Raw genomic sequence first — 25,494 nt, forward strand, 5'->3', positions numbered from 1 at the left:
ACAAAAAAAAAAAAAGGTAAACTACAGACCTTTTGGGGGTAGGGAATTTAGGTGACAGGATTTCTATGGTTTACTCTTCATAATTTTTTTTTTTTTTTTTTGCTTTTTTAGGGCCACACTTGTGACATAGGGATGTTCCCAGGCTCCCAGGCTAGGAGTTGAATAGGAGCTACAGCTCCCGGCCACAGCCACAGCAACATGGGATCTGAGCCATGTCTGTGACCTACACCACAGCTCGTGGCAATGTCAGATCCTTAACCCACTGAATGAGGCCAGGGATCGAACCCACATCCTCATGGATCCTAGTCGGGTTCGTTAACTGCTGAGCCATTAAGGGAACTCCCCTCTTCGCAGAATTATCAATTCTATTTCTCGCTGAGACTTTAGGAAACTCTCCAGAATTCTGATTCCAATCTTATTTCATCAGGTAACATTCCAAACAATACCTATTTCATCAAAGGTTCTGAGATGAAATTCACAGGTATAATGCAATACAAGGTATGAAGAGATTAAACAGTCTGCCCCCTTCCCCAAGTAACCAACTAGCAGTGAAGGCAGGGACTGAATGATGGTGGTACCCAGGAAGTGGTTTTGGAGTTTGAACTTGAAACTGAAAGTAACCCTTTCCAATCAGAGGGAAATTGAACCTTCTCTTCCACTGCATGAACTCAGCACTATTTGCAAAGTGGATACAACGACCAAAGAGAAAGAGCTCCAAGCTAGAGACCAGAGTCAATTCAGCATCTTTTCAGCCTTTCTGACAACTTGACCTCAACAGAAAGCAGTAAAGCCTTCCATATATATTCACCAATGGAGACTTAAAGACTTATCCTTGAGCAAGTGCCGAATAATGACTAAGCTTAATGAGTAGCAACAAGAATACACACATATACACTCTATATACCTACCTATCCACTGATCTAAAATACAGTGTATGTATTTGAATACATTAGTGTTTATATAATGAATATAGGCAATGTATGTATCTATTTCGTTCACAATCATCTGCAACCAATTTATGAAATACTGAGAACTTCTCGCCCTACTGCTAAACAGAGAAAACTGAGCTGGGGTGTTGCTAAGTGACTCTAAATCAGTGATGCCTAAGAAGGGGGTAAAATCAGGGAACTCTCCCCCATAAAAGAATGTCCTAACAAAGCTTATTTTGGTTCAGATATAGTTGGTTTGGGCGGGGGGGGGGGTTTCAGAAGGGATTAATAGGATTATAGGTGACGCTCCTGCTGCTGTCATTATGAAGTGCCTCCACGTTAGAAGAGAGACATCAGCTGTCTCCCGGAAAACTCAGCCCAACACTGAGTTTATAAGAAAACTATCATTGTCATTCCTAGTCTACAGAGTAGCAACTGGAGTAACTTCACCCCCTTCTGTCTATCAGTTACCTTCTACAACTGACAACAGAATTTCAAGTTTTCATTTCAAAAACTACAAACGTACAGGTCATAAATCTCCTTATTCTTTTTTTTCTTACTAGTAGAAGTAGAACTTAAGATAAATGATCAAGTTACAATAGAAAGCTCAAGGTATTTAGGGAAATTAATCATATCCATAACTTTGATTACAGAAGAAGAAAATGAGGGCTCATTTTATACATTTTTAATCTCAAAGGTTGACCAATAAATACCTCCTAAGGACATCACACACATGCCCTTAACAGGTACATTCCTCCTCAGAGAAGGGATGTGATTGCAGAAAACCTCAAAGTACTGGAAAAACAACACTATCATGGGAATTAGGCAAGGCCAGTCTCTCTTCGGCTCAGACACTCCTGAGCCGTGGAATAGTGGGCAAGTCACTTAACCTTCTGGGCCTTTGGTCGCCTCATCTGCAAAATGAGGGCACTGAAAAAGATCATCTTTCTTTTCCAGCGGGGGATCTCATAGATCCAGCCAGAAAATACTCTGAGGCATACTAACGAAAGGACGAAATTCAGACCACAGCAAAACGAGGCTACAATGGATCATGGCCCCATAACTCACGCGTACACTTTGCATCTCATCTCAAAGCCCAGGATAACACCAGCCCAGTCTTGCAGGAGCAAGTTCACAGGGTCATTCAGTAGAACTCAGGCTCCTCTAAAGAGTAAGATGGGACAACCAAATTAAACAGCCTTTACTCTTGACAGTAAATTGCAAACGAGGCAAAATTAGTTGCTATTAACAGCAGCTATAAGAGGCGTTCCCACTGTGGAACAGCGGAAACAAATCGGATTGGTATCCATGAAGACTCGGGTTTGATCCGGGGCCTCTCTCAGTGGGTCAAGGATCCGGCATTGCCATGAGCCATGCTGCAGGTCGCAGACACAGCTCGGAGTCTGCGTTGCTGTGGCTGTGATGTAGGCCAGCAGCTGCAGCTCCAATTCAACCCCTAGCCTAGGAACTGCTATATGCCATGGTGCAGCCCTAAAAAGCAAAATAACAACAGTCATAGTAATGATAGCTATATGAATATCCAAGGCTTACACAGCATTTCCCACATGACAGGCACTGTTCTAAACACTGCACATTATGAATTCATCAATTCTCACAACCACAGACCAAGGTAAGCCTTTTAAAGATAAGGAAACCGTCTTAAAGAGACTACAAAACTAGTAAGAGGCTGTGCAGGACTCAACTTGGGCAGTTCCAGGCCAGCATCCAGGCTCTTGACCTCCATGAGACTCTTGGACAGTGGTGTCACAAAGCACAGAGCCATCCTCCAGGGGCCTGGCTTGTGGTCTCATAAGTCTTTGGCTCCTCCTGCCCCTTTCTCTCTGACTTCTGTGGGCTCTCTGGCTTGGCTCACATTCTAATCTCTGGCAGATTCTGCCCGCAGGCTTCCTGGGACCAAACATCCCCAAGCAGCCCAAGGACAGGAGACCCCGGGAGGCCTCCAGCAGTCCAACGTGGGCTCTTCAGCCACCACAGCCATGGCTCGTGTGTCCCAAGGCAAACCTCTTGCTTGGACCTGACACCCTGTCCTGAAATCAGCCTTTGTGAAGTGACTGAAAATCCATCTTTCTTAACCCCAGGGAGAACTCTCACCGCCACCAAGAGATCCAGTCAGAGAAGAAAGGAAACATTTCCCCAGGAAAAGAATCAGATGCGCTCAGATAAATTGAGACTCGACTTTGGGAAAGTTTAATGGCGGAGATGGTGCAACACAATGATCTGAAAATAGAGCTTGGGCTTTAAGGGCAGCTTAACCACCACATGCCTCAGATTCCTTCTGCCTGATTCTTCCCTTAGGAAGGCCAAAGCCACCGAGAGGAAACAAAGAGTGTGGCAAACCTCATGAATGTGATGCAAAAGAGAACGAAATGAACGGGGGTTGGGGATGACAATCTTATCTCAAGATGGGATATTCTCTGCCTTACTGATTTTTCTTTCATCTTAGATACAAGAGAATAAAAAAAGAGAGAGTAAAAGACCAAGGAGATTAAGAAGCACTGGTCAGCCTGCAAGGCTTTTTCATTTCAAATTCTGGGTCCATAACGACATTCCTCCCCAAAATAGTAGCTTCCAAACGCCACTACTACAGGCTGAGATTCAAGGGAAAATAAATGACCTCACGGGGCTTAACTGTATTACATGTTCATTTCATTACATTCATGTATATCAGAAGCACAAAAAATCACCAGTCTTCCACATTCATTAAAAAAATATAGGAGTTCCCGTCGTGGCGGAGTGGTTAACGAATCCGACTAGGAACCATGAGGTTGCGGGTTCGCTCCCTGCCCTTGCTCAGTGGGTTAACGATCCGGCGTTGCCGTGAGCTGTGGTGTAGGTCGCAGACGCGGCTCGGATCCCGCGTTGCTGTGGCTCTGGTGTAGGCCGGTGGCTACAGCTCCGATTCAACCCCTAGCCTGGGAACCTCCATATGCCGCAGGTGCGGCCCAAGAAATAGCAAAAAGACAAAAAAAAAAAAAAAAAAAACCCAAAAGTCACCTCGAATTTTGAATTTCTTCCCACAGTTCCACAGAGCTGGTAAGGAGAGCAGGAAACCAGTTTCTGTCAGCCCGGGGGGCTCACTAGTTACTCACACCACAGTCTTCTGTGCACAATACCACATCAGCATTTGCGTGCACGTAATGCCGTATCTTCTGACTGGGATGTTACTTCTTATCTGATCCAGTCAGAAGATGCTTCAAGGCCGTCAGGGAACAAGCGGGAGGTGAGAAAAGGGCAATCGGAGTCAAGAGAATCCACACCCAGTCCACACTGAAATCACAACTGTGTCCAATGTATGGTCCCTGCTAAGGGGAAAAGCACTTTGTGGCCCCCCAAAATCTAGAAGGCAAAACACGAATGAGGTCTACTCGGTGGGGTTCAGTCTCTCTGAGGACAGAGGCTTCTGTAATTCTGAACAAAACTCAAATGCAAGGGCATTTACCCAACAGAGTGGAGAAAACAGACTTTCTGTATGGGCTCAAGCTAATAACGTAGTTTGTTTGAAAGCAGCTGGAAATAAACCCACTTCAGGGATGGAAAAGAGAAGGAAAATGGGGATTTCAACTTTCCCCTTACCCAGGCATGCTCTGGCAAAATGCCCAATATCTTCCTAGGCATCAAGAAGTCATTGTCTTCCAGGTTTACGAAAAGAAAAGCAGATTTTAAAACAACTTCTGCAGAAATGTCTTCTACTCTTCTGCTTCCAAAATAATTTCCAAAACCAATTGGTAGGATTGTCAATGAGATTTTTAATCATCATGAAAAGTTACAGAAAGTCTGAATTGGTCTGGAAGAATCGGAAAGTAAAACCCCAAAAGGTTAATTCTTACAGCCTGCCAGAGTTCACAGGAGCTTAAATGAGGCCCACACCTTGGACTTCTAGCTTGCTTTTCTCCAAAGAAGCCAGACATTGAGAGCCATAGGCCACCCAAGTCCAAGAGTCAACAAATGTAATGTTCAGTCACCTATTTTTTAGCAGAATGTAAGTAGTGCAAAAAGTACTTGTTGAATGAGTGACAAATGAAAGAATAAAATATCCCCAAGGAGTGACAGTGACTCCCGCTTCATGTTCTAAGGTTGGACCCAAGCATGCTACATAATTTTTACAGAGAGCATAAAAAAAAATCTTGTTCATGGCAGCTCTATTTATAATAGGCAGGAATTAGAAATAACCTGAGCCCTTCAACAGGTGACTATTTGAGTGTGATATATCCATACCATGGGATGCTACTAAGCAATAAAAAAGGAACAAACTAGAGATACACACAACAACCTGCATGAATCTCAAGGGGATGAGGCTGGATGTAAAAAAGCCAGACCCAAAGGTTATGCACTCCAGGCCCATCATGTGACATTCCTGAAACGGCAACATCATAGAAATGGAGACCAGAAGAGTGGTTGCCAGGGGTGAGATACAGGGATGGGGAGGCAGGAGGGAGCTGGAGATGGTTACAAAAGAGAATTGGGAGGGAGCTTTGCGGGGATGGAACCGACCAGTATAGGATATAGGGGATACCTGTGCTACAAACCGTTCCCAACTTTACACACCTGGTACGTACTAGAGTGCACACCTACGTAACGTGTACAACTGGGGAAATGTGCACTATATTGATATCATTATTCAGTTGTGATTATTATACCATAGTTGTGCAAGATGTCTCCATTGAGGAAAACTGGGTAAAGGGTACACCGATCTATTATTTCTTATAACTACATGAGAATCTAAAATCATCTTAAAAAATTTTTTTTCCATCTTGAAGCAATCTCTCCCCTGCAACCATTGGAGATGCTGCATGTGTGTGTGTGGGTGTTAACACATCTTTCCTAACCACCTACATAGATCCCTCCCACCTGCAAGTGCGCCAGTTATTTTTATTACACAGTCTACCTCCTCTTCTTACATTAAGGGCAGATATTTCAGGACTCTCATCTCCCTATCGAATAAAAGCTCCTGAGTCAGGGCCCACGTCTTCTACCTTTCTGATACCCTCTCAGTGCCTGGCACAAAGCTGAACCAAGAGTAGAGACTGAATAAAGGTGTTTGTGAACAAAGAAGTGAATGGAAGAATGTATATATTCTCTATTCCTCAGAGTAGAACTGGACAAGCCAGCAATTCATAATCCTTTTATTCCAACTTTCCCAACTTCAGAAGGTCTATAAGACTTGTGCCACCTGCTCCCAAACCTTGCAGGCTTACAGTGAGGTCAGAGGTCACCTCCCACGGAGCCTGTGGGAGTAGCAGTGCTGATTATTTGCTGTGTGATCTCATGCCAGTTAATTCAGGTTTACTATTTGTAAAGGGCGGGGGGAGGTTATTTTTGCCAGCTTGCTATGTGAATGAGATGTGCTGTATATCAAAAGCCTGGCTCAATACCAACCTAAGTAGATACTCAATAAGTGTTGTCATCCTTCCATAGATACTTCCAGGCACGAATGCTCACTTTGTGGTTCAAAATGGTGGCCAATTCTTAGCAGGTTTATGTCTTTTCAATAGATAAGCGGTGTCCTTCAGCCAGAATGGCCATCATCAAAAAGTCTACAAACAAGAAGTGCTGGAGAGGGTGTGGAGAAAAAGGAACCCTAGTACACTGTTGGTGGGACTGTAAATTGGTGCAACCACTGTGGAAAACAGTATGGAGAGTCCTCCGAAAACTAAACACAGAACTACCATTTGATCCAGCAATCCCACTCCTGGGCATCTACCCAGAGAAAACCACAATTCCCAAAGACACGTGTACTTCAATGTTCATTGCAGCACTCTTTACAATAGCCAAGACATGGAAACAACCTAAATGTCCATAGACAGAGGAGTGGATCAAGAAGAGGTGGTACATATACACAATGGAATATTACTCAGCCATTAAAAGGAATGAAATACTGGCATTTTTAGCAACATTGATGGACCTAGAAACTATCATGCTAAGTGAAGTCAGCCACACAATGAGACACCAACATCAAATGCTTTCACTGACATGTGGAATTTGAAAAAAGGACAGACTGAACTTCTTTGCAGAACAGATGCTGACTAAGACATTGAAAAACTTATGGTCTCCGGAGGAGACAGTCTGGGGGATAAGGGGATATGCTTTGGCTGTGGGATGGAAATCCTGTGAAAATGGATTGTGATGATCATTATACAACTACAGATGTGATAAATTCATTTAAGAATAATAATATTAAAAAAAAGCAGTGTCCTATTCACGTAACACCTTTCCCTAAAGATCAAACCCTACTTCCATTTACAATGGAAGAAGTCATGTGGACAAAGTGAATGGAGGCAGAGGATGGAGAAATGGGAAGAGACTAGTTCAAGTGGAAGATAAGGGAATTTCCAAGTAGCTTGTAGGACAGTGCACCCCCAGCCCCACTCTGCCCCCAACAAGTCACTGCGGAGGAAGGCTTATCTTGGGGTGTGCTGTCTTCCCGTTGGCTTCGTGCCTTGGTCCTGTCCAAAGGCAGCATAGACACCAGGGCAGGACACTCCAAAAGTCTGATTCCTAAGAATAGGGGGCTGGTGGCACTGAAGAGAAGGAGAAAGGGCCTCTGTTTGTTTTCTCTGCTGGAGAAGTGTTTGTTTTCAGGGTAAGTCTACTGCTTCCTTCTCAAGGTTGGGAGTGCCTTCGTCCATTCTTACCCAGAGGGTGATAACTTTCCCCCTAAGTATGCAGCTGTCTGAAAACATATTTGCTCTGGATGTGTCACTGTGTCATGAAGACTTCTATGAGAAACACTTTACACATGGGTGTCTCCAAGCCCAGGCAGTGGAGTTATTTGCTGACCCATGAGGCAGAAATGGACAAACACTGGGTATGGTTCCAGGGTTCAGGTTTTACAAGAGCACACTCCGTCAGCTGCTCCGTCATTCCGAGCCCTGACTGCACACCTGGCCTCAGCTAGAAAGTGAGGAGGAATCATGCATGACTGTGACAGAAGAGCCCCCCCCGCCCCTACCCCCGACTCAGTGGGGCTCCTGCTCTGGTTCTACACATCCCCACGTTGGCTTGACTGCTACCATCATGACTTTGCATGACACAACAGCACCTTTGGTCAAAGCCAAGGTCTTAAAATTAAAGAGATCGTCATTCCAGGCATATTCCCTACAACTAGCAGAAGCATATGAAATAGATGATAAAGATACGTCCTTGTTAGACAATAAACATGGTATATTCCATAGATTTCAGGGGGAAAAAATATGAATGTGCTGTCTGGAAGGATTATATATCCACAAAGCTTTATGAGTTCCACTCTCCTCCTTATTAATACAATGAATAATAGCATATACTCCCTAAGTAATTACTACATGCCAGGCACTATACAAAGCTTTTCAAAGAATCACCTCCTTTACCCTTTCAAACAACCTCAAAAGTAATGCAGACAATATTATTTCTATCTTATAGACGAGGGAACTTCAGCTTAGAGAGACCAAGCATACAAAACCAGGACCATCTGATTCAGAACCACTGTTCTTGAACTTCACACCTAAGCTCCACTTCTCTGGGCTTGCTTGTTGTACAGAGAAGGCCAGGGCTATTATTGCTATTACTGAGCTGGGTACACGGTATTGATCCTTCAGACATGCTAGGTTGAACCAGACAAAATGGCTAATAAGCAAATGTTTTCACCCAGAGAAATGGCAATTCCACTGATTCAACCGAACACGATAACGAGACAAAGAGAAGGACACAGGCCTGGCCCCAGCACAGTCCCCAACTGGCTGTGAGACTTTGGGCACATCACCAGTTTTCACTTGCTCTATCCCACAAAATGAAAAGGTTGTGCTGCATTTGTCCTTAAGCTCCCTTTCAGCTCTGCAGATGCTCAAGTGCTCTGCCCAGCAAAGCTGAGTCCTCTCCCTTCCCTTCTACTGAGAACAAGGGAAGGGAGAAAAGCACCATGATTCATTTGTTCAGCCATCATTTATTAAGTGACTACAACATGCCAAACACTGTGCTTTCTCTTCCGTTCTAAATTCGTCTGCACTTCAGGGACAGCTTCCTCTGATCCCTGGGCTCTCACGTGTTAGAGACCAAAAAAAAAAAAAAAAAAAAAAAAAACCAGCTGGAGGATTCTTGCTTGCCTGCTATTTAGGGAAACTGGCATATGCCCTAGAGTGCTGGCAGCTCGTGCCCCATCCCAATTCCATAGCAAAAAGAAAACCAAAGGGCCCAGAAACTTCCAAGGTGAAGAGGTGAAGCCTGGTGTGGCAAAAGAAATGGTGCGTGTGGACAAACATGTATCTTCCCAAACGAAGAGCCCTCAGTAAATATCCTGGCTCACAGTGACCTCCAGAAAAAGATTCTTCTTCTTTCTGGACTTCACCAGCATCCCCCTGCAGAAAGACAGTCATCTAGCCCTCTAAGTTTAAAAAAAAAAAAAAAAATCCAGAAGGAAGAGACTTCGGGTCTGCTGGGTAGAGCACAGGAGCATCTCGGTCACAGCCTTTGCTGTGATCAAGGGTTAGGAGTTGAGGATGACAGGAAAACACCACCGGCAAGCCTACGGGCATTGATTCCACCTTGGCTGTGATACCCACTAGCTGTGTGAGCCTGGATTCATCAAGCTGCCTCTGCCTCAGGTTCCCCATCTATAGAACAAAGACTGGGATAGATGACCTCCAAGCACGTTTCCTATTCTAAAGGTTGAACCAGCCAGCCCTTTATCATCTAAGTTTTTGCCAACTAATCTGCCATCTGTTCGCTCTTGCACCGTCCACTGTGGACACAGCAAACAGCGCTTTTCCTGCTCGCCTACAACAGCTCTTCAAATACGCACTTGAAGACTCTTATGCCTGCTCCCTTCAGTCCCTCGCCTCTGGGCTTAAATCAAAGTCCTAGATGAAGTCGTGTGGCTAGCAAGATGTTGGCAGTAACTCATGTGAGGTCATATAGCTAAACTTGGAGCTCATAAATAAGGGAATACATGCGGCAAGAGTTGTTTGCTTTGCCAGTTTCTTGAGACTGAGTTAAACTCATTTAACTCCCAACCTCGTTTCCTGGGAATTCTACCGGCTGTTAGAGGAATACAAAAGCTACAAGAGAAGGGGATTAAGAACGCTGACATGCTGACAGTCTGGCTGAGATCAAATCTACACACAGTATGTAATTGGTGAATTCTATAGGAAAGATCATTACTACGGGCTAAATTGGGGTACGTCCCAGGAAGAGTCAAAGGAAGCCAGATAAACAAGGTCAGATGGGATGGGGGTGGGTACAGTCTGCTCCAGCAAAAGCCTACTGCTCTGTAGCTCAGGCTCTGAATCACGGAAAAAGACACAACTCAGCAGGGAAGATATGACACCAATGCAGCCTCTAGCCTCTTCAAATTTGGGGTGACCCTCAGCTCTACCAATCAAGTGCTCTCAAGCCCTTCCAGGAGAGTTCAGAGAGGGTTATCTGACAGGACAGTGGAGGCCACTGACAGTCACAGGTCCTTTGCCCTCCTGTGTCCTCTTCCAAGTCAGAGTCAGGGCTGCTTACTTCCCTCTTTACCTGTGGCTTAACTTTTTCGCCCATTTAAAGCAAAACATCTCTGAATGGGGCTCTCATGAAATGTGTCACTTTAACTACCTTGAAGTCTCCAGAAGGGTTTTCTTTCCTCCTCAAACAAGTCCCTTTTGGAAACAATAAACGCAAGAGTCAAAATGATTTCACAAGAGGAGAAATCATCAAAGCAAATTGTTTGTTAATAAACTGCTCCCCCACCTGCCCAGGTTCTCCGTTTCAGAGCATTTATTACATCTTCTTCTTCATTACAAAATACAAATACTTACAAGGAAGAAAGTAGTTGAGAACTGTTAGGAATCAAATTCCATGTTTTAGAGATGAGCAGTTTTCTTTGTTTGCTTCCGGGATTTTGAATGATAAACCTTCTCCAAGAGACAGACATGGAGAAAAGTTTCAGCCACATCAAATTTTGAAAACATCCATGCAATGTCAACTGATATATCTCCTAACTGATGTTTTATAAACCTGTCCTTAAAATCAAGGGCTTGCTCTCAACACTTTCTGTCATGGAAATTGTTCCAAAGGACAAATCAACAGGCATTTCCATGGTTGGGGCCCAACAGCTGTCAGGTTATTTAGTTCTGCACAAATGAAAAATCCTATGACCAAAAAAAGGTTGGAGAATCTGCGGCTGGAATCCAGCAAACAATTGGACTTCCACATTGTTTCAGTGGGTGCGCTCCCTCAATGCAAACATGAACCCTGCAAAATATTTGATTAAAAATAACTATGTGGTCCGAAAAACAAGTCCGGCACAAGTGGAAACATGTCAAAAGGAGAAGTTAGTGTTTTGCCATCTTTAATTAATGACGTTAGAGAACCAGTTAGAGAAAAGAGCTCACAGTTCCTCAACCCCCATGCTTGATCGAAAGACTCGGATATGCAGATGCAACTGTAAAAGACAAGAAAACAAGCACACTGTCACGGTCACAGAATTGACTTTCCCATCACAAAACTCACAGGAATCCAAATTCCCAGGAGGCATCATGTCCCCCCACGAACTGGCCCCCCAGTGAGGGAACCAAAGTTTATCAAGTCCTTCCTGCTTGTTTGAGCTTGATTTCTAGTATTTTACCTGGTATTTGAGGGAAGAAAAAAAAGAAAAAAATAACAGTATGTTAGGGGATAAAATACCAGAAGACAGAACATGAATTCTTACTTCTTTCTGATAAAAATTTAAATAATTGTTTGAGGCTTACATAAAAGTAAAAGAAAAGCAGAATTTTCCAGAAGTTGCTCCAGGAATTTATGGGAAGTGAAGCCTTCCACCTGTGCCTTACTTTTAATAAAACAAACAAGCAAACAGAAATACTAAGAAGTCGAGGGACTTTAAAATGCCTAGTTTGGAGTTCCTGTTGTGGCGGAAACAAATCCAACAAGACACCACGAGGTTGCAGGTTCTATCCCTGGCCTCGCTCAGTGGGCTAAGAATCTGGAGTTGCCGTGAGCTGTGGTGTAGGTCACAGACACGGCTTGGATCCCATGTTGCTGTGGCTGTGGCTGTGGTGTAGGCCAGCAGCTACAGCTCCGATTCAACTCCTAGCCTGAGAACCTCCATGTGCCATCAGTGCGGCCCTAAAAAGCCAAAATATTTTTTTTAATTTTTTAAATAAAAAAAATTCAAAAAAATAAAATGCCTAGCTTCCCTCAAATGACTTTTGAGAAGGGTGCCAAGACCATTCAAAGGAAAAAAGAAGGTCTTTTCAACAAATAATGTTGGGAAAACTGGATATCCACATGCAAAAGAATGAAGCTAGACCCTTAATTTTTGGCCATACACAAAAATTAACTCAAAAGGGATCCGAAATCTAAAGCTAAGCCCTAAACAAAAAATCTTAGAAGAAAATATAGAGCAAAAGCTTCATGACATTGACTTGGTGATGATTTCTTAACAATGGTATCAAAGGTGCAGGAAACAACAAAAAATTAATTGAAATTCATGAAAACTGCTAAAATTTCATGCATCAAAATACTCTCACAAAAAAATAAATAAATAAATATTTAAAAATAATGGAGTTCTCGTCATGGCGGAGTGGTTAACGAATCCGACTAGGAACCATGAGGTTGCGGGTTCGGTCCCTGCCCTTGCTCAGTGGGTTAAGGATCCGGCGTTGCCGTGAGCTGTGGTGTAGGTTGCAGACGTGGCTCGGATCCCGCGTTGCTGTGGCCCTGGCGTAGGCCGGTGGCTACAGCTCCGATTCAACCCCTAGCCTGGGAACCTCCATATGCCGCAGGAGCGGCCCAAGAAATAGCAAAAAGACAAAAAAAAAAATACTCTCAACAGAGTAAAAAGGTAACCCAAAGAATGGAAGAATATATTTGAAAATCATAAACATCTGATAAGGGGTTAATATCCCCATACTTTGAGAATTCATAAAACTCAACAGAAAAAAAAAAATTACAAACTGGACATTGGATTTGATGGTTCTCCAAAGAAGATACATTAAACGGCCAATTAAGCACATGAAAAGGTACATTAGTGATCCCTGGGGAAATGCAAATCAAAACCGAGAGATACTTCCTAAGATCCATTAGGCTGGCTACTATCAAAAAAAAAACCCCAAAACAACAAATGTTGGTAAGGATACGGAGAAACTGGAACCCTTATGCATAGGTGGTGGAAGTGCAAAATGGTATAGTAGAAAATAGCATGGGAGTTTTGCAAAAAATTAAAAATAGAATTACCATATGATCCAGCAACTCCACTTCTGAGTATACACCCAAAAGAATTGAAAGCAGGGCCTCAAACAGATATTTATACACCTATGTTCATAGCAGCACTTTTTGTAACAGCTAAAACAGGGAAGCAATCCAAGGGTCCACTGATGGACGAATGGTTAAGCAAAATGTGCTGTTTCTGAGCCTTGGAAGGGAAGTAGGGAGTTCCTGTTGTGGCTCAGAGGGTTGTGAACCCAATTAATATCCGTGAGGATATGGGTTCAACCCCTGGCCTCTCTCAGTGCATTAAGGATTCAGCATTGCAGTGAGCTGTGGTGTAGGTCACAGGTGTGGCTTGGATCCAGTGTGGCTGTGGCTGTGGTGTAGGCCAGCAGCTGCAGCTCCGGTTCAACCCCTAGCCTGGGAACTTCATGTGCCAGAGATGCGGGCCTAAAAAGCAAAAAAAAAAAAAAAAAAAAAAAAAAGGGCGGTGGGGAGGAAATTCTGACATAGGCTGTAATATGTCTTTGAGGAGGACATTAGGCTAAGTGAAATAAGCCAGTCACAAAAAGAAAATTACTGCTTGCTTCCACTTAACATGAGGGTACTTGGAGTAATCAAATCAGAGAGACAGAGAGTAGAACAAAAGTAGTGGCCAAAGGCTAGGAGTAGGGCAGAATGGAGAAATAGTGTTTAATGGGTACAGAATTTGTTTTATAAGATGAAAAGCGTCATGGGGAGAGAGGATGGTGTTGGCTGCACAATACTGTGCATGTTGAAGCCACTGTACATTCAGAAAAGGTGAAAACAAGAAATGCTATGTGTATTTTGCCACAATAAAAAAGTTGGGAGAAAATGTTTCCCATTCCCTTTATAGTATCACTAAAGAGCGGTTAAGTGGCTGCTCTTTGGAATCTACATTTACATTTCAGAATGACCACTTACAGGGGACCCTGCGCAAGTTAAGGAATACCACAAATGCAGAGCCAGTCTTTTTTTTTTTTTCTTTAAGCTATGACTTCAGAGTTATTAACACTTCAGACTCCCAGAAGGAAAGCAGGTGCTCAGCATAAACTGCATGGTTTGCACAGAGAGGCGAGGTACAGTGAGCTACTGCTATCGTTTAGAGTGGTGGGAACCCTTCTGAAATTCAAGTTCCCAGATGCCAGTGAAGGACCAACCTTGCAAGGAGGCGTTTCTAAGGACAAGCAGTCTCGGGCTTGCTGTGTTAATTCTCTTCTGCATATACGAAACAAACAACAACAACAAAAACGAAGCATATGGAAGTTCCCAGGCCAGGGATTGAATCCAAGTCACAGCTGCGCCACAGCTGCACCAGCTGAGGCAGTGCCAGATCCTTCAACCCACCATGTTCAGCTGGGGATCAAAGCCATGCCTCTACAGCAACCGAGCCACTGCGGTGGGATTCTTAACCCACTGCCCCACAGCAGGAACTCCTAAAATTCTTTAAAAAAAAAAAAAAAAAAAAGACTGTGAATGTAACTCAGTGCTTCAAAATGTATTCATTCGGCATGTTTGTACCGTGTCAGTCTGCTGGGCTCCAGGCATTAAGGAAGTAACAGTAAGTCCCCGCCCTCTAAGAAACATCAGACCACTAGGGGAGATAAGCTAAGTACACACAGAGCACCAACTCGAGACGCTATGCCATGACAACCATAAAAGAGGTATAAGCCAAAGGCTAAACCAGTTGGAGAAGGAAGACGAAACTTCCTGCTGTGATGAACCCGGAAGACGTGGGTAAGAGTTACCATGGAGTTGCAGTTTTTAGGACAGGGAAGATTTGAATTAAATGATGGGGCAGGGAAGAGCTTAAGAAGGGGAATGAAAGTACCATTCCAAGCCCAGGCAGGAAGCCACATGAATGATGATGCACAGAGGCTGCTACAAGGAAAGGGGAATGTGGTTGGTCTGCAGGACTGGGTTCATAGTGGGGAGAGATAAGAGTCGAAAATACAGGTCTCAAACGTCAAATTAAAGAGACTGTCTTTTTAGGGCCGCACACTCAGCATATGGAAGTTCCCAGGCTAGGGGTCTAATCGGAGCTGTAGCTGCCGGCTTACACCACAGCCACAGCAACGCTGGATCTGAGCTGCATCTGTGACCTACACCACAGCTCATAGCAACACCGGATCCTTAACCCACTGAGCAAGGCCAGGGATGGAACCCACATCCTCCTGGATCCTAGTCAGATTCATTTCAACTGCACCACAATGGGAACTCCCTGGTTGGTTGGTTGGTTTGCTTTTTAAACAGGTTATTTTAGCCGGAATGAAGGAGAGGAGACAGTATAGTCAAAAGGACCAGAGCTTTGCAGCAGACCTCACCAAAGCAAAGAGGGCTGGAAGGTGCAGAAGAGGTGAAATGTGTCTTTGGGGTACCACACTGAGAAGGAAGCTGTGACGTCAGTGCTCCTCAGGAAATGCAGGAATAAACAAGACTCAAAGTCCTTAAATCAAGTTAAACGGCAGGAATGCCTAAAAGGACAGCATGTTAAAGGTAAAAACTAACAGCAGGACAGAAACTTCAGTGGATGTGTCTACAACTCCGATGGACATGAGGAGGAAGGAAGGAGGTGATGGCGAGAACTGCGAATGTGGACGAAATCAGCTTAGAGGCTCAGCTGCAGCAGTGGAGAAGCCAAACACTACACATGGTAGGTCCACTGCTGTCCATCTCTTCTGCTTCAAGCAAACATAACTAGGCTCTTAAGCTCAGGAGACAGCACCAGTAACACAAGCACACACACTACTGCGAAGCACTCTGTGGCCAGAACGCCCCAGTTCAAATCCTAACTCCACCATGTTTCAGCCTTACGATCTGAGACAAGTTACTTAACCTCTATGCCTCGGATTGCTCATCTATAAAAATGAGCTTAATAATAGTACCCATCTCATAAAGTTGTGGTGAGGACTCAGTGAATTAATCCATGTAAAGAGCTTAATGCAAAGTCTGGCACATCAGTGTTCAATAATTGTTAGCCGTTATTAGCATCATTTTATTTGAGTCTCATTTGATGATGCCATAAGATAAAACCAGGCAATCACTATCATCGCCGGATTACTAATTAAGAAACTGAGGCTCAGAGAGGAAGTACTTGGCCAACTTTCCCACAGTGCAGAATACAAGCTAAGATTTTAAAAAGTCCAGTTTCCTTAATGAGATGTACAAAGCTCTCCATGCTCAGCCCCCTCTCTACCTCTCTGGCCTCAGTGCCTGCCAGCCTCGCCTTGAATATAAAACTGTGCCTGCCACACTATTTCCTGCCCCTCTCTCTCTGATCTCTATTCATTCCTCAAGTCTCCTCCCAGGTGTCACTTCTTCCCCTACCCTCTCACCACCCCCGTGCATGTAATTAATTATAGACGTCTTGCTTCCCCCATTGGACTCTGAGCCTAAAAAATTTCTGGCACATAGTGAACACTCAGTGAGTATGTGTTGAATGAATTAACGCTTATCTAAGCCTGATATTCTTCCATCCAGAGCATGCTGCCCCTTTACCAACAGACGTTCACTGCTTAATAATAGTTTTAAAAGAGTAGCAACAAAACTTTACCAAAGATCAACCAACGACACAGTACTTAAATATCAAACCAAGAACACAAGCACTGACCATTCCCACCCACAAGCTCATCTGTCTTGATGCCTTTGGTCTCAAAGGAGACCTCCATCTATCAAAGGATTCCTCCTTGGCTTGATTAACCCAGTGAGAAGGATCTGGGGCTTCTCACAAGAAGAAAGATAGGTTCAAAGTTCTTGTTTTCCAAAAGCCCAAGGTGAGGTGCCTCCAGGAGTTTGAAGGGTACATCTTGTTCCCTGTGCCCCAGCTGTCAGCCCAAGACCTGCCTCTGGTTCCTGCCAACCCAAAGGGCGACCTTGGGCAGAGGCCACCTGAGAAGGGAAAAAGCGAGCACATCCGCTCCATCCCCAGTTCCTCACACACCAAACAAACACCTGTGCTCTGTTCCACCAACATCTGTTCCCGGAAGATTCTGACAGGTGGAGCCACATCTCCTCCACACCCTTGGCTCCAGGCCACCACCCCCGTTCACATGGAGAAACAGGCAATCCTCTCCATCTCCAGGTACCTCCAGTAACCAAGGCTGATCTCCCCAGGGGCCCTTCCCCAAGGAACCTCTGGGTGTACGTAGGTTTTCCCTCTGGTCTGGATAAAGCAACAACACTTGGGGAAACATAAACACAGACCTAGAAACATACAAACACACACTTGTGTCTGACGCTGATGGCTTGGGGAAAAGGGCCACTTGGTTTCTTGCAATTTGCCCACAGATGAGAGTTTTGTGCCCGCCCCCGCACCACCACCACCACTCCTCCCCCACCCAGGAAACTCAGAGACGACTAACCACAGCAGTGTCTGCTGAGCACAAGCAATTCTGCAAAGCCCCAGCCAAACTCAGCAAGGACTGGGTGTCAACAATTCCCCGAATTTCAATTCTGGAGCTATGGAAAGGGGTCTTAAACATTTTTTTACGCTGTAATCATTCTGCCAAAAGCACACATTTTGGGTCCTTACAGAAAAGTAAACACACCCAGCTCCATGGCAGGGCGTATGAATCCTTGTGGGATCATTTATTTCCAATGTGGTCTAGTTCATCGATCAGTATATGGAGTCACCATTTTCCAACACATATGTTCCTTCCTATAGATATCTCGAATAGCAGCTCACCTCCACAAGTACCTTTTACAAAAAGCTTTAAAATATCTTATCTATACTCACAAGTCCAATCAACCTCGAATCTACCTTTCATAGTTTGGGCACTGCTACTGTCCTAAAGCCTAGTTATTTCACAAATAGTATTGAGACACTTCCCTTAGTTTCTGCTGTCTCCAAAATAAAAGGCAAGTTTTTCACCTGGGCATCAGCCCACCACATTAAATAGATAATCATTAAATCTATGACCTCATTTGACTCTGCACAACTTTGTGAGGCACGTCCAATCATCCCCATTTTGCAGACACACTGAGGAAAGGATATGCTACAGTGATGGCTGCAGAATTGGGGGACAGCTAAGGTCTCAGGATGCCACCCCTCAACCTGTCCCAAGGTGGCAGACCTAGAATCACCCTAGAACTCCTTCTATAAAGAAACAAAGAATTAAACTGAAAACCCAGGCCCTTTACTTCTAAAACTCAAATGGGATTAGTCTAAAACCAATACTGGTGAAGATTCTGCCCTAAAGACTCTAACACACCCCAGTGCCGTCTTCCTCTCAGTGCAGATGGCTGACAAGAGGGGAGAGAGTGGTGGAGGCCTGGATCTGACTGAGCGCCTTGGCTTGGCCTCGGATCCAGCCCATGCCCTCAGCCTCAGAGCCCTGTATTTTAATCAACTGACTCAGCCAGTGGCAAGAGAGCCCGGGCGCCTGTGGCCATGAGTAATGGTGGCACAAAACACATCTGTCTAATCAGAAGCCAGTGGTGTCAGTTACACCAGGAGTTACAGTAAAACAATGCTTCGCAAGGGAAAAAAGAATGTCTGTTCAGCCAGAAGTTAAGCAATGCCTTTCTCCAACTCACAATGCAAATCTGTGCAATTGTTTACTAGGCCTTATACCCCCTTCTCAAGTATTTCTTGGTGCATTTATAGAGAGAAGACATGGCTAGGAATAATAAACCAAATCTGTTTCTACCAGTGGCTGCAAAATGTCTAGAAAGCGTGACACTAGGAAATGCTTTTATGGTGGCCTTCTTTAATCTCCAGGTGTTTTTGCGAGTGGTAACTAAAGGTCACTGCAACCACCTGAGGATCATTGCACCACATTTGAGCAAAGACCATTTCAGAAGATTGATTCATTGATTCTTCCATGTGTTCAATTATCAAGTCATTAAAAATACTAAGTTCCCAGTGAGTACCAGGCAATTGGACGCAGAATTAAACCAGAGATTCTAAGCCCTTAGGGGCTCAATCTTTTGCCACATGGGTCTCTTCATCTCCATGGTATTCCACCCACACCTGGTGCTCTCTCCTCTCCCCCACCTCTTGGCCCCTATTTCTGTGAACCACTCAAGGGTGTACTTCTCCCACATTCTATAAAAGCCCTAGCACAGGGCCATAGAGCCAGTGGGCGCTAAGGAAAATACTGTATTTAGTGATTTCAGAAGGGAGTACTTAATGCACACGTATTCACATAAATAACCTGCTTTCAATATTCCTCTGTCAACCAACCTCCCCAAAAGGAGCCCCAAAGCAGTTCTCCTTCCTAAAGCTGCGGTTCTAGATTCAGAGTAACAAACAGATGAGCAGAGACAACTCTCCCCTCAATGACCCGTGGATCATGTGTTCTGCATGAGGGCAGTCAGCTGGGGAGACCCTCAGAACATCACGAGGGGGCACCAAAAACAACAGAGACGGGGGAACATTTTCAGACACCTGATTCATCTGGATGCAATAATTCCCAAACTTCTAGCTGGGCGAATGTGAATGGAAACGAACCCACAATCACAGATTTTTAAGACTGGAAGGTACTTCATCCAGTCCAACTCCCTCACTTTATAGATTTAAAAAAAAAAAGGCTCAGGGAGAAGCTAAGACCAAACGCAGGTCTCAGAGTTCTCTGTGAGGCAGGAGAAAAAGCCAAGCCACCTGTCTCCTCCTCTGTCTCCCGGAGCGGCAGGAGCTGGGGGAGGGCCTGGGAGTAGCCCTTGCAGCAGTGCTGGCTGCTGCCCCCGGGTACCCACCTTTCCAGCTGCTCTCAGCTTCCTCCCAGCACAGCACATCTCTGCCTCTGCCTCGATTCAGGCAACTAGAGACAGCCCTCAGTAGCTCTGGGACTCCCTGCGCAAATGAAGAGCTCCTTTGAATGGCAAGTCTGTTTTTATTCCGCAAAATGGGGCTATTTTCTGTTCTTTTCTTCTGTTTAGGATTGTGATGAAGATGGTGAGGTGCGAGCCATTGAGGAATCCTGTATTCTTTGAAGACGACTTAGGATAGGGTTCAATACAGCATTTGCAACATAATTAAATCCTGCTAATGTTAAGCCCCAGAGTTCGATTCCAGCTTTTATAAAGACCGACAATGCTTTTGCTCTTTCTACATTTATTTTTTATTTTTAATTTTTTTATGTATTTATTTATTTATTTATGGTCTTTTTTTGTCTTTTCTATGGCCACACCCGCAGCATATGGAGATTCCCAGGCTAGGGGCCAAATCGGAGCTGTAGCTGCCAGCCTATGCCACAGCAATGTGGGATCCGAGCTGCGTCTGCAACCTACACCACAGCTCATGGCAACACCAGATCCTTAACTCACTAAGCAAGGCCAGGGATCGAACCCAAAATCTCACGGTTTCCGGTCAGATTCGCTAACCACTGAGCCACGACTCGAACTCCTACATTTAATTTTTTTTAATTGCCTACACATGAACATGCCATTCAAGAATCAAATAATAACACCTAACACTTGGTGCTCCTAGTCACTCAGGCAAGGAAAAATCAAGTAGATGTCCTTATTCCCAATCTGTGGAAAGGAAATGCAGTTCAGAGAAGCTACCCAAGCCACACGAGTAATAAAATGCAAAGGCTGGAGCAATGATCTTATCTGAGGCTCTCTCCTCCTCACTGTGCAATTTAGCTTTAGAATATTCTGCTGACATTTTGCACATCAACAACACTGGGGGGAAAAAAAAAAGCTACCTTTTCTGCTACATCAGAGACATTTAAGATACTTGCATCACTTAACAAGGAGCACAGCTCGACCCGATAACATCAACAGCAGCCCCACTGCCGACACTTTCTTCTGTCAGAAACTAAATGAGACAGGGGAAGTACAGGGGGTGAACACTGGGGTTCACAGACAGGATTAACCTTTATGATGTTTTTAATTATTTATAGTTTACTCTCTACATTCTTTAAAAAACAACCTGAGATGGCTCTTAGCTCTGACAGTTATACAATCAAAAATACGGTCTATATTCATTTGTTCATAAAAAAAAAGAGAGAAACCAGCTATCATGAAAAAAAAAATAAAACATATAAAAAAATGCTATAATAAAAAAACTTTATATATATATATATATATATATATATATATAAAGATTTGGAAGGCTATATCCCAAGTTTTGCATTAGTTATTTCTGAGCATAGATATTATTATTATTATTTTATTATTATTATTATTATTATGCTAGTCTGTATTTTATCTTTTTCTACAGTGAATATGTCTAGTTTGGGTGATAAGAAAACAAACAATAGGAGGTCCCATCGTGGCTCAGCAGAAACGAATCCTACTAGGAACCATGAGGTTGCAGGTTAGATCCCTGGCCTCACTCAGTGGGTTAAGGATCCAGTGGTGCCCTGAGCTGTGGTGTAGGTCGCAAATGTGGCTCAATCTGGCGTTGCTGTGGCTCTGACATAGGCTGGCAGCAATAGCTCTGATTAGACCCTTAGCCTGGGAACCTCCATATACCACAGGTGTGGCCCTCAAAAGACAAAGAAAATAAACAGGGGGGTGGGGGGATGTGCTTGGGCTGTGGGATGGAAATCCTGTGAAATCAGATTGTTATGATCATTATACAACTAAAAAAAAAAAGAAAGAAAGAAAGAAAATAAACAATAACGATCTCACTTATATGTGGAATCTAAAAAAACAAAACTCCTAGAAACAGAGTAGAACGATGGTTGCCAGAGGCTGGGGAGTGGGGGAAATGGGGAGATGTGGGTCTAAGAGTATAGTTATAAGATGAATACATTCCGAGGATCTAACACGCAGCATTATAACCACAGTTAACAATACTGCATTACATACCCAAAGTTGCTAAGATAGTAAATCTTAAACCTCCTCACTACCGAAAATACAGTAGCAATATATACACATATAAAATCATCACGTGTACACCTTAGACTTATGCAATGCTACATGTTAATTTTATCTTAATATGTCAGGGGGAGGGAAACAAACAATAATGATTGTTTTTATTTCCTAAGTACATTTTTCATTCTAAAACATGGGAAAAGGGGTTCTCACCACAGGAGGTTGGGACACTCTCTTGCTGTGAATCACATGAATAGAAAATGCAAACAACACTCTAAGCCCCCAGACCAGAACCTTTGCCCTGCTTCGCTATTTGGGAACACTCAGCCTCCAAGAATATAAAGCAATATGCCAGAATACCAATTTTGGGGGGAAGACTATATATAAATATTTATTTTAAAAAATTGATGCACATATAAAATCAAATAAAAAAAACATGCATAAATCCTTAAAAAAAATTTGCAAGCTTGCTGGGGCCAGTGTGAACTATACCATCACCCCCAGGGGCACTGGTCAGGCTTATTTGCTATTGGAGACCCTTTATGGAGAAGTCTGGGGAGTCCTAAGGCAAATAGCACCCTCTTAGTGTCTCCTCTTTTGAGACAGCTTAAATGTCATTAATACTATGTCACTCTCCCTTGTTATTTTTTTTTAAAGTCAAATTTGTCTTCATCTATTATCTTTAAAACTCCTTTATAAAACAGGTGCCAGCTAATATATTACCAGGGAAATCTGTAAGCGCACGGGGGCCTCCTTGCCTGGGGGGACAAATGTCTGGCCTGGCATCCTGGGTTTGGAGGATGGTGGGGTTCAGGCTGCCCCCCGGGGGGGCCCACCTTGTATTTCTGCAGGAGAGCAGATCACTGCACAAGGTGCTAATTCATTCATTCCACAAATGCTTATTAAGCGAAGCCAGAGAAAGGCCTCTGCGGGGACAGTGGGATCATTCACAAGCCAACGGTCAGGTCTAACGGATCAGCTGCGGACAATCAATCTTTCACTAGACCTCAAGCCACCTCTAGGATAAAGCAAACAGGGCCCCTGCCCCACCCACTCACCAGCAGCTGGGTGGGATCAGGCAGGCGTTCTGGAACAGGAGGCTAAGGCATCGCTGATCTCCAGCAAGACAACCTGAAACGCCTGCAAAGTAAATGACATAACACGTCTCAAATGCTTTGAGTGGTGTCTGACACCTCGTGAGAACTCAGTAACAGTCATTTTTGCTGTTACTAGTCCAACCTGCCTTACTCAAGGCACACCAAAGAAGTGAAGAGAACACACGTTTTTAGCATCAGAGAGATGATCTGAATCTCAGCTGTGCTACCTACCACCTCCATGACTAAGGGAGGCAATCTTTCTGAGCCTCAGATTCTCCTTTGTTAAACAGGGTAGATGACAGTAAGACCAGCCCTCGTGTGCTTTTGTTAGAATAAAAGACACGTCACACGCAGAGAAGAGTGTCTGCCTCCCCCCAAATCAATACTGCCCCTGCCCTGCCCCCTACCCCATGCTCTGGATGGGCCCTGGAATCTGACTGCACCTGGATGGATACCCCATTAAGGGCCCGAAGAACTCCAGGGCTGAGGCAAAGTGGGGGGATAGAATTGCCAGAGACCTTCCACCGAAACCCAGCAAAGTCCTCTGCTTCTTGAACCATCCTTCTCCATTTGGCTGCTCCATCCAACGGACAGCTGGCTGCCTAGCTGGGAATGGCTGCCAGGAAGGGGACAGGAAGCTGGACAGCAGTGTGAATCCATCCCACCTTCCAGTGTGTCTGTGTCCAAAGCCTCACCGGGCTTCCTCCGCACATCGCTGCCGGCTGGAGGCGGACAGTGTGATTCATGGCCTGTTCTTATCTGGGCTTCCATCTCAACCCAGAGCCCAGAGCCCCAGTCACAAACCAGCACTAAACGAAAATGAGAACTTTTCATTCAGACAGGAAGTGGAGCCCCTCAAAGTCAAAGGGGACGTATGAAGGGAGGAGGGGGGAAGGGGAAGAGGGAGGATGGGTGCTGAGAGAGAGGCCCACTTCCTACACGCTGGGAGAGCCTCATGTCTGCTGATGAAGCAGTTGGTTTTCCACGCTGCAAGATGATAAAGCCCATTCCTATGACTTGTAACCCATCGCGGGACAAGGTCTGCGTGTAGGAAGAGAATTCCAAAACAAATCTGCTTATTTTCCAAGAAGAAATCATCAGCCTCCAGCCCCTACCTGTAGATGGGTCCTAACGCCCTACCTTACTTCACCTGAGCAATCTAGGGGCAGTTACGCTGCAAGTCAGGCAGCCAGGCGCACGCCCAGGGTCAGTCCTCAGAAGCCCCAGGAAAGGGGACACAGAACCCCAGCCCACCCGAGCACCTCGGCTTCCTGGAGACTCGGCCCCCTGGGCAGCGGAGGTGGCTCTTCAGGGAGAGAGAAACCGAGAAAGGGAGCTTGCCCGGGTGCCCAAGAAAGTTACGTTTTAGAACGCAGAAGACCAAAAAGCATCATTCAACAGCAACTCCCTCCTTGAAGAGAGGACGACACACAGTCCCAGAAAGGGAAACAAAGTTGCCCGAGGTAACACAGCGAGGGGGCAGATTAGTTGAGGCTGGATCCGGGCGCGCTGCTGTGAGTCGCAGCCTGGCAGGGAGCGCGTCTCGCCGCCTCCCGCGTCCTCTTAGCTGCAGACCCCGGCCGGGTGGTGCAAACCCCGCAACCCCGGGCGCGACGCATTACCTTCCTCGGGACTGGGCGCTGCGAGCCTCCTCTCCCCCGGCGGGGTGCTGGCGGCTCTGGGCGGCTCGCTAGCGCGGCGCTCCAGGTGCCGCGGGCCGCTGTCAGCGATGGGCGGCGCGTGCAGGCTCCCCCACGGGCTGCGGGCGGGCGCGCTGGGGGCGCTCGGATCTGCGGGCCAATGGCTCTGCGCCCGCAGCCCGCCCGGCCCTGCGCCCCGCCCCGGCCCGGCCCCCGCGACCGTGGGCTCCAGCCCCCTCTCCGCCGCCTCCTGTTTCTTCTTCCCCCTGGACGCCCCGTTTTGGCCTCCCTCTCAAGCGTACCTCACCTCGAAACAACTTTTTCACTGTGAGGATTAAAAACGCAGCCCTTATTTTTTGGCCACTGTGCTTTAAGGGTCCTCGGGGCCCGAGAGCGTGGAGCTCGGGAGCCCCGCCCCTCAGAGAGCCCGGTCCGCCCAGGCTCCCAGGAAAGGGGCGCGGAGTGGTACACAGCATAGGGACCAGGGCCAGATGCTCTCACGTCTCCGGGGCCTCAGTTTCCTCGAGAGTAAAAGAAATAAAAATATTTCACAGGCGTTGAAAGGATTAAATGAGCTGATTTAAAACTAATACAATAATACTGGGACAAACGGTGAGAGCAATGCGTACGGCCTGAGCCACCTAATGGGTGTGCGCTGGGACACTGCTGGAAGGTGCTGGCTGGTGGGGAGGCAGGCACACCTATAAATGCAATATTGTATCATGGCCAGTTTAAAAAGTTACCCATGATGGAGCTAGCCCAGGCAAACTTCCGAAATTTGTTGTGAATTTGAAGGCCTTCTGCGTCCTCCCTCTTCTCCCCAATGTACTGTTGAACATGCAGCTGAGGGTAGTCCAGGTC

General features: G+C 45.3%; 1 protein-coding gene across 5 annotated transcripts in view; it reads right to left on the reverse strand.

Moving 5' to 3' along the window:
* The window catches only part of SYTL2 (synaptotagmin like 2), a 115,578-nt gene extending 90,841 nt beyond the window's left edge, over positions 1 to 24,737 (reverse strand). For 4 of the 5 annotated variants that reach the window (XM_047754113.1, XM_047754115.1, XM_047754114.1 and 1 more), the window contains exons 1-2: positions 24,616 to 24,731; positions 22,955 to 23,036 (exon numbers count right to left, since the gene is read on the reverse strand). The gene's annotated coding sequence lies outside the window, so the exon portion shown is untranslated. Of the gene's footprint in view, positions 1 to 22,954; positions 23,037 to 24,615 lie in introns of all 5 variants that reach the window. The other variant, XM_047754109.1, reaches the window with a different exon arrangement.
* Between the last annotated feature and the right edge of the window lie 757 nt (positions 24,738 to 25,494).

Source organism: Phacochoerus africanus, chromosome 11 (genome assembly GCF_016906955.1).
Source record: "Phacochoerus africanus isolate WHEZ1 chromosome 11, ROS_Pafr_v1, whole genome shotgun sequence".
NCBI lineage: Eukaryota > Metazoa > Chordata > Mammalia > Artiodactyla > Suidae > Phacochoerus > Phacochoerus africanus.